Consider the following 8,658-nt stretch of genomic DNA (forward strand, 5'->3'; position numbering starts at 1 on the left):
AATAAGACATTTTTGGACCACTTTTAAAGCATAGTAGGAAAATAAGCTCATATTGGCAAACATTTTTCCTTTCTTTTATCCTAGTTATTCTTTTTGTGATCATATGTATTTCAATAAAAAATGTATACTTCAAAAAATGATTTATGTTTTTATATAAGTCTGGTCACAATTGGTTTCTCTCCATAACATGAGAAAACAAATCTAAATGTTTTATAATAATAACTTAGAAAATCTAGAAATAATTATTTAATAATGTATATTATTTTAACTAATTATTATTCATATAATAGTTTATATTTATATTTTACCTTAAAGATAATCTATCCTATACAATAAAAGCCCAGCTACCAAAATGGCAGAACGACCAGAACACCAGAGACCAGAATCACCACAGTCCCTTGCCTGGTCTGGCCCCGCCCCCCAGCAAGTGGTTAGGGGTGATCAGGCAGGGGAGTGGTTAGGGGTAACCAGGCAATCAGTCAGGCAGACGGACAGAGTGGTTAGGCGTGAGCAGTTAGGCAGGCAGAGTGGTTAGGGGCAATGAGACAGGCAGGCAGAGCCCCAAGATCCATCGCCTCAAAGAGGAAGACCCAGGCCATTCACCACAGCCTGCAAGAGGGATGCTCCGTGGCTGCGACAAGAGGTGCTGGTAGAGGTGGACGCTGCAGGGTGGGGTTGGCACCATGGTGGCTCCTGAGCAGGCACAGCACCTGCAGCCTGGCCCAGGCCCCGGGGTCCCCGCCTCCACCCCTGGCTTCTGCAGGGCTGGAGTGCCACTCCTCCTGCTATGATACCTGGGCAGACCCTGGACCCTTCCATGACTGGGGCCTCTCTGCCAGGGCTGGGCCCCCTGACCGTACACCCCAGCTCAGCCCTGACTGCAGAGGAGCTGAAATACGCTGACATTCACAACATTGGGGCCATGATCGCCCCTTTGCACTTCCTGGAGGTGAAACTGGGCAAGAGGCCTCAACCTGTGAAAAGTGAGCTAGATGAGGAAGAGGAGCGGGGGAAAAGAACAAAGTGGTGGCAGCCCCATGCTGGAGCAAGAAGAAGGAGCAGACACAGTTTCTGCAGCGGGAATATGAGTGGCTGGAGCTCATGAATGCGGAGCTTGAAAACCCAGATAGAGGAGCTGAAGCCGGAGCGGCAACAGCTCATCCTGATGTTCAACCGGCATTGCCCCACCTGCATTGTCAGGACTGACAGCGTTAAGACCCCGACTCAGAAGGCAACCCACTGCTGGAGCAGCTGGAAAAGAAGTGACCATGGGCTGGAAGGAGGAAGAGGAGGAGGAGGACATGAGGAGAGGGAGGAGGAGGAGGGTCCCAGAAGGCTCTTCCTTGCTGCATGAAAAACTCTTCAATGAGGCTCAGCACAGCCAGCATTGGACAGGCTTTTTTGTGAAACTCAGATCAGCCTCACCAGGGGAAGAAACCCAGGCTGATGAAACCCAGGACCAAGCACTGAGACCAAAGCATTCCTGAGGGGACCTCGTTTTGCCCCGGATCAGGCTTGCAGGAGGCAGTACAGAGGCTCTGGGCCAGAGAGGAGCCCAAACAGGCAGCTGTGGGCACTTCTCTGGCCTCTCCGCCAGGGTACCCACCAAAGGACCTCCAAGCAGCCAGGAAAAGCCATGAGTTACAAACAAAATTAGGCTGATTATGGAACTCAGAGTGAAACCAAAATCTGCCTGCCCCCAGCCCTGACCCTGACCCTGATCCTGATGCAAGAGTGGAGAAGGACACAGTGCCAGGCCCTGCTGTACCACCCACCGTGGTCCAGCTCAGTCCTGTCCGGAGTGGCAGCCAGGGCGCACCCTCACCGGCACTGCTGGAGTTGCTATGGGCATGAGGCACGGGAACCTTTCCAAAGCACATACTCACTGAATGTTTACAGATTGGTTGTCCTGGCAGGGCGTTCAACTGCACATGGTTTTTATATCTTCTTTTTAAAATATTTTTTACAGAAAAAAGATTTTATACAAGCAATATATAAATGGATTTCTATAATCACTCGATGTGATATAGTATAAATATGCTATGGTTTTTTGTTATGAACAGATATTCAGCAGTTATGGCTGTTGTGTGTAACTTCTAAGTACTGTAGTCTCTGGATGTTGGGGGTGGCAGGGGTGGGGGTGTGGTGCATTTCCATCCTGGTTAACCTGTCCTAGTACTCAGTTCTGTATCACTCAGTAAACATTACTCTTACTTAAAAAAAAAAGGGGGGGGGTAGGCCCAGACTACCCAGCCAGTGTTGCTGCAGCAGGTGGGTGGGGCCTCCCTCTGCCAGGTGATTGATCTGAGGGCCCCGCCATTGATCGCCCCACAGAGGGAGGCCCAGGCCAGTCAAGCAATCACACCCCATGCCTGTCACCTATAGAGGGAGGTGGCCGGTGGCAGGGGATGGGGTAGCAGTGCTGCACAGATGGCAAGCAGTGGCAGGGGTAAGGGGTGGGGCCAGCTGCCAGCAGCTGGGGGAAGGAAAGCCCTGAAAGGCCCTGATCTCAGGCCAGGCCTAGGGAACCTATCCGAGGGGACCTGATTGTCAGAGGGTACAGGCCGGGCTGAGAGACCCTGCCCCCCCACCAAGTGCATGGATTTTCATGCACTGAGCCTCTAGTTATAAAAATAAAAACAAGTTACCTAGCTGGTTTGCTCAGTGGGTAGAGCATTGGCCTGTGGATTGAGGGGTCCTGGGATCGAGTCAGGTCGGGGGCACATGCCTGGGTTGTAGGTTCGATCCCCAGTGGAGGGCATTCAGGAGGCAGCTGATCAATGATTCTCTCTCATCATTGATGTTTCTATCTCTCTTTCCCTCTCCTTTCTCTTTGAGATCAATAAAAATATTTTTTAAAAAAATAAAAACAAGTGTGCCTATCTTTTGAAGGTCTAATACATAAATTAAAACAAAAACAAGGAAACATCTCATGATGGCTTGCCAGAATAGGTCTGTTGAGATGAGATGTGTGATAAGCAGTATGTTCTTAAAGGAAAGAGTAAAGAAGTAACATCTCTAATAGAATTGTGCTTTGTGACTCATCAAACAAACAAGAGAACCAAATAGGTTATGATTAGGTTAAATAAGAAGTTCTACTTTTTTTAATTTATTTTCAGATCCTTTTTTCTTTTGCTAATCCTCACTTATGGATGTTTTTCCATTGATTTTTAGAGAGAGTGAAGGGAGAGGGAGAGACAAAGAGAGAAACATCGATGTGAGAGAGACACATTGATTGGTTGCCTCCCACACGAGCCCTGACCAGGGCCAGCGATCCAGTTTGTAAGCCAGGTACATGCCCTTGACTGGAATGTAACCTGGGACCCTTTAATCCATAGGCTGACACTCTATCCACTGAGCCAAACTGGCTAGGGCCCTACATTTAAAAAAAAAATGCAGAATATTACCACTTTATCATTTCCAAAGCTATTTTATTTTTAAATATTAATATGTAACTTATTAGCTTATTCCTGGCCAAAATGTATTAAGGCAAAAACAACCTGAAAGTAATTTAAGAACCTATTCAAAACATGAATGCCTATGTAGTTAAATAAAAATTAATTTAAAAACATAATTATAATCCTGTAATGTTTTGTTACATTTATTATAAGTTCATTGCAAAAAATTTAGAACATACTAATAAAAAAACCTTATTTTCTTTACAAAACTCAAAGTACATAATAGTATAAGGTAATTATTTTTCTAATTTCATTATATGTTAATAAATGTATTATATATTAAGTTTTTCATAAGTGTTCCTGAATGATTAAATAACTAGAAATGTCCAAAATAGTTAATGAAAATTAGTAAAATTTATTTTATGTATATTTGAATTGCCTTCTTCATATATGAATTGCCTTCATTTTTTATACCAAGATATTTGGAAAAGGACTGCTGAATAATAATAATAATAACAAGAAGAAGGAGAAGAAGAAGAAGAAGAAGAAGAAGAAGAAGAAGAAGAAGAAGAAGAAGAAGAAGAAAGATGAAGTCAATTAATAAGTGCAAAGCAACATTTTAAGTGTTTACATAAGCCCAATGAAAAGCTATCATTTTCATCTCTATTTTTCCAAAGGGAAATTGAGACAAATAGATAAAATATTTTGCCCAAGTTTACATAGCTAGTAAATGTTATAAGCAGAGCTCAATATTAGGAGTCTGGTTCAAAGTCTATACCTTTAATCTATATTAATTCTGATAAAGATAATTAAGACAGATAGGCAAACAGAAGATGAAGAAAATGTGAGAATAAAATATATTTGCTTTTCATTCACTACTATTTATTGGGAGAAAAAAATAAATTCCAAGCTAGTATTTAAGCTATGCTCCACAACTTCCTCCAGGATATAATTTTCTATCTTTTTTGCTCCACTCTGCAAACCTCATATTCTCCAAATTCCCCAAGGTCAAGCTCAATGCTATAGCCTTAACATCAACATTTTAGTCAATCAGAAAGAAAAGACACTAGGTATACCTAAAAGAAACAATTCTAAATTTTATACACATTTGTTTCTCTACACCACAATAGACAGATTATACTCAATTAGCCATAACTAGTTGCAAAGGAAATTTGAGTTTTTTTTATGCTAAAATTAAATGTAATCTTATTCTAACTCAATAGGAAATAAATTTGGGAGTAGATTTAATAGTCTTTGTCATACAAACATACATAGATATTATCACAACTAATATCTACAAAAATACCAAAAAAAATTACATTTTACATAGCTATTAGCTGTTAACGCTAGGATTTGAATTTAGAAACTTGTGAAGAGCCAATGCAGCATCAAGAAGCGATAATAATGCCCAGTCAGTGTGGTTCAGTGTTTGAGCATAGACCTCTGAACCATGAGGTCACGGTTTGATTCTCAGTCAGGGCACGTGCCAGGGTTGTGGGTAGGGGCATGCAGGAGGCAGCAGATCAATGATTCTCTCTCATAATTGATGTTTCTATCTCTCTCTCCCTCTCCCTTCCTCTCTAAAATCAATAAAAATATATCTAAAAAAAAAAAAGAAGAGATAATAATGGAAAAATGTTGATTGAACTGATTGGAATACAGACAGACTTGTAAAAAGATTATGAATATTCATCTAAAATATGGAAAAAAGATTAAAAATTTTACAAGTATAAAAACAATATTGTCTTTTAGCTTTAGATAAAATATTTTCTAAGTTGAAGATATCTAATTTTTACTGGATAGAAAAGTATGCATATTCAGCCTAGTACAAAATTTGTTGCAAATTAATTAAAACTATTGTTTTACTGAATGTGAGAAAATTTCCACTGATAGTTAGAAATTATTCTACTATAAATAAATTGCACTTCAGTCATGTTTCCAAATTAGGAAAAAAGAAAAGTATTTCATATTGAAAGTTACATACTTAATTATTTTTAGTGTAAAAGTTTATGAAATTAATCTTACTTCTTCCTCCTTTTGAGCATTTCATAAAATAATCTTATGGTAATTAAAATTTAATGAAAAGTGCTGTATGAAATACAGTAATCTTTAAATATCAATACAATAATTTACATTATAACAAAGATTAGTTATTTGAGAAAAAATTTACTATTAAACTGAAGAAAGTTGTATGTATTTTATTTATACAATCATTTTTTAAGGTGTTAGTGTTTTGATGTAGAAGTATTCTATAATGCTTAAATATAGAAGAAACAGAAGGCATCTTATCTTATAATAATTTCCCATGCCCAATTAATCTATGCATATTTACTAGAATTAAATAAAGAACTCTGGAGCTAAGCAGACGTTCAGGAAGATGGAAATACAAGGATTAGCATAGGAGGAAGAAAGAAAAGAGTTGACCCCTAAGTTCAAATAATAATAAAGATAAATCTTAAGTATTCCGAGATTGTTTGAATTCTTTCCAGAAATCTGGGGAGTTCAGTACTTTATATGTAAAAAATGTCAACCTATGAAATAAAGAAGCAACACATACTCTTCAAATTCATTACCAAAGGCAGGCAGTTAAAATATCATTTCAGAGGAATCAGACTGATTCTACTCTTTGGGGTGGGAGAGGAAGTACTCCTCTGTAATATATTTTGGGAATTGATTAGCTTTGGGATTACATAGGTGACAAGCAGTTTCAGCTGCTCCTCCTCTAGATCCACCATCACATATGTGTCAAAGCCATCCTTCTCCAGGCCTGTTCCCAGCTAACTGCTGAGTGGGGCAGGAGAGCGGTGCTGGACCACTCCTAGGGGAAGCAGGACTCCTCTGACAGGTGACTTTGAATCATGAACTCACCATTTCCCAGGCCAACATTTTCTGAGAACATCCCTGTCATCTGAAACTCTTCCTATTGAATCCTCTTTCCTTCCCACTCTCCTTCATATGCCAGATGTGCATTATGGTCTGAGATTTCTCCTGCTTATTTTTCTTTATTCTTCATAATCACTTTCCTCAATATATCCTTTGCATATCTGACCTCACTTGGGCATCTGCTTCTTGGAGAAGAAGAACTAATGCACATTTTATAGAAAATTACATCAGGGAGTAAATACTGGTAGCCAAGATAGAGAAAATTTTAGAGTAGCATAAATCTCAGGATAATTTTTATTTTTAACATTTGCAAATCTCATCATCAGAAAAGAGATGCTACTTTCCAGGATCTTTAGAAATAAACTTCAAAGGTAGAAATAACATGAATATAACATGATTTTGAATTTTATTTACTGTTATTTTAATTGACTAAGTTTTTTGCCTAATATGATACAGAGCTATTTATATAGGGAAATATATTTTCAAATAATGTAAAACTTCAGAGGTATTTCTTTTCTATTTAAAAATATTCTGGCAACTGCAAATCTAAGTTCTTAAAAGAAGTCAGTGAAAATACAATGAACTATATTGTTGAACAAATTTATACGAATGAGATCTATGAAACCATTAACATACATAATGGACATTTATTCTCTATAAATAGATTCTGTGTTTACTCTCATCATATAATAAATTAAATCAATCTCTACGGAAATCTTATCTTATTTCATGCCATTGCATCTTTATTATTTGAACTTAAAATGCTAGTTTTATTAAACTAACATACAAACATGAAAATGTTTATAGGTCCCCTAGCACAGACTATAGAAAAAAAAAAGTTAAGTTGGATTAAAATACCACATGTAAACTTCTTAAAATACTTGACATCAAGTCATTTAAGAAGTTTGGAATTCATTATAAGAAAAAAATTCTCATAGTCAAAAGTAGCCTTTACATGATGTTCAATTTTTATAAACCAGTTAATATGAACTTGTTTTTTTTTTACTGACAAACACAAGTAGCTTTCAGCATTAGGAAAAAAAAACAAATTAAGAGCCAGTTAAAAGTTACCCCTTCACCACTGTATATAAATTATTGCCTATCTTGAATAGTCCTCGATTTAAATTAGTATAAGTCAAACCTTAGAAAACATAATGGTATCAGTTGAAAAGGCATATTACCTAGATCAGTGAGAAGCCAGTACTAAATAAGCAAGTTACATCACCAAGAGGGCACTGTACTGGGTTGAAAAATGCAGTGCCCCCCACCCCCCCAAAAAAATTATGTCCACCTGAAACCTCAGATGTAAAAGTATTTGAAAATACAATATTTGCATATATAATTAGTTAAGATGAGGTCATAGGGAATTAGAGTGAGACTTCAATCCAATGTCTGGTGTCTATAAGAAAAGGAAGAGAGATTCAGACACTGGGACACAGGGAGAAGGTCATTTGCCAACAGAGGCAGAGATTGAACTGATGTGGCTATAAGCCAAGGGTTAAGGGCAACAAATAGAAGCTAGGAAGAGTCAAAAAAAGATTCTTCCCCAGAGCCTTCAGAGGAATCATCACCCTGGAGATATCTTAATTTCAGACAGGGAGCTGCTAGAAATGTGAGGATATATAGCTGTTTTAGGCCACCCAATTCGTGGTAATTTGTTATGGCAGCATGAGGAAACTAAAAATATTTTAGTCATAAGTAAATGTTTTATCCATAGAATGTTCATAGATTATTTTATCTTATTTGCAAGGTGAGGGGGGATATTCTTTGTAATCTACCACCAACACACAAAAGAAATTTTTCTGATTATGGTACAACAGCATTATCTTTTGAATTAAATACACACATATGAAACTTTCTCTGTAACCTGTCATCAACACTCAAATTGAAAGTTTACTTATACAAAACAACAGAATTTGCTGTATATCAAACACACACATAATCACAGACATTAATATATCATTAAGTGTAACAAACAAACAAAAAAAGAAAAGAGAGGCTTAATTAGTTCAAAATACAAGACATAGTATAGGAGCAGAAACAGAATATTGGGGACCAGCTATAATTATAATAAATATTAATCATGCTCTGTTAACCATGATGGTTCTGTCCTGATTAGAAAACACATTCTAACTTTGCCCAGAGTTGTGCGCCCTGGGACATGGGAGCTTAACATGGAATGAAGGCCAGCCTCCTTCCGACAACTGCCTATCACCATGGGAAGATTTACAACCTCATGGGTGAAACAACCTAGTCCTGGAGTCACCTGCTGTTTCCAACCTCCAGCCCCTATTACTTGTAATCTGGACCTGGGGCACTCGAAGGTGTCTGCCCTCTGCGACACCCCACCTCCGGGCCCTATGACTTGTAACCTGTA

The 8,658-nt window shown here is 38.3% G+C and overlaps 1 pseudogene; it reads left to right on the top strand.

Annotated features, from left to right (window-relative positions):
* Positions 1-752: 752 nt before the first annotated feature.
* On the top strand, positions 753-1,451 carry LOC132226203 (jun dimerization protein 2-like; annotated as a pseudogene).
* The last annotated feature ends 7,207 nt before the right edge of the window (positions 1,452-8,658 follow it).

Source organism: Myotis daubentonii, chromosome 2, assembly GCF_963259705.1.
Source record: "Myotis daubentonii chromosome 2, mMyoDau2.1, whole genome shotgun sequence".
Taxonomy (NCBI): Eukaryota; Metazoa; Chordata; class Mammalia; order Chiroptera; family Vespertilionidae; genus Myotis; species Myotis daubentonii.